This window comes from Rhipicephalus microplus, chromosome 10, assembly GCF_043290135.1.
Source record: "Rhipicephalus microplus isolate Deutch F79 chromosome 10, USDA_Rmic, whole genome shotgun sequence".
In the NCBI taxonomy this organism is placed as follows: domain Eukaryota; kingdom Metazoa; phylum Arthropoda; class Arachnida; order Ixodida; family Ixodidae; genus Rhipicephalus; species Rhipicephalus microplus.
The window spans coordinates 56,460,489-56,461,909 of NC_134709.1; positions in this window are offsets into that span (position 1 = coordinate 56,460,489).

Consider the following 1,421-nt stretch of genomic DNA (forward strand, 5'->3'; position numbering starts at 1 on the left):
TCTTTTAGGGGCCTTTGAGGTATCATAAATAAATAAGTAAATAAATAAATAAATAAATATTATCTAAAAATTTTGTATTAGGTGACAGCCCCAATGTTTGTTCTTTCTTTCCTGAATATTTTTTGCATTACAAAAACGTACTTTATGCATTACAATACTAGTGGGTGGAAAACCTACCTTCGAAGGTGTAGTGGCAGCAATATTTTGGTGCGTTTTTTTAAGGGGGAGTGGGGCTTCGCGTTCTGTCACTAAAAGATATATTCATCATAACGCCCAACGCTTGCTGCAACAGAAGATTGATAAATTATTAATCTGTTGTTACCAACCAGTCTCGGGAGGAATCCAAGGAAACAAGTTAACTCACACAACTGTGTATATTTTAGCGCGCGAAATGGCACTTTCAGCAGTGCCGAAATTTCGTGGTGCCTGCATAGCCGGTTCGCGTTCATTCGCGTGCAGCATGTGCAGTGCGATGCCTTTGTCACCATCATCATCAGCTGGTTACAAAGCCTTTCTAAAGGTTATCACGAGATCTCTGCAGGGACGAACTCACGAGCAGCCGCTGAATAGCAAGCAGCTGATGCAAAAGCTGCCAAAAAGACAATGGCGACTTTAGAATCTCGGAACTTGGGCAGTGGTGATGTCGCAGATGTCTCGTGTCACCTTCAAGTCACATTGTATCATGTCGCGAGTCCGCGGCGATGGTGTCACGCTTTATTTATTTGTTTATTAATCAAATACCCAGAGCACCTTCATAGGCATTACAGTGGAGATGGAGGGGGGTAGATAATAGAATAATACAGGTTATATGACCAAACAGAGAAACATTATCATAACTATATTAGTACAACACATGGCCTGTACAACAGGCAACCAACAATAACAACGTAGAGCGCCTGGACAGACCTCGTGTTTGAATTTATTCTCGCAATTTCAGACGGCAGCCGACTTCAAGCGGTAATTGTACTCAGAAAAAATCACTTTTTATACATGATACTTGTACACAATATTTCCTCTATGTCTGAATCATGGGCCAAATATTTTGTACGGTTAATTTCCGTAGGTGAGTGGTAGATTTCATGGAACAATTTCATTTTACCAGTACAGCGTTGTTATTAAAGAATGTCGCGGACAGTCAACTTCTTGGTCTCAGATACACTAAATTGCCATGAATAATTTTGAAAAAAAACCACACTGCTTTACTTTGTACTCTTTCCAGTTTGTCTGTATTCGTTTGTGTCCAGAGTTCGCAAACCTTACCGGCATACTCAAGCGCTGATCGTACATTAGAAAGATAAAGTATATAAAGTCCTTACAGTGACCGAAAATCGTTTGGAATTCTTTTTGAGATACTTGAGCGCGCGAGATGCTTTGGCAATAACGTAGTCCGTCTGTCGGGTTCATGAGAAATCACATGAGAA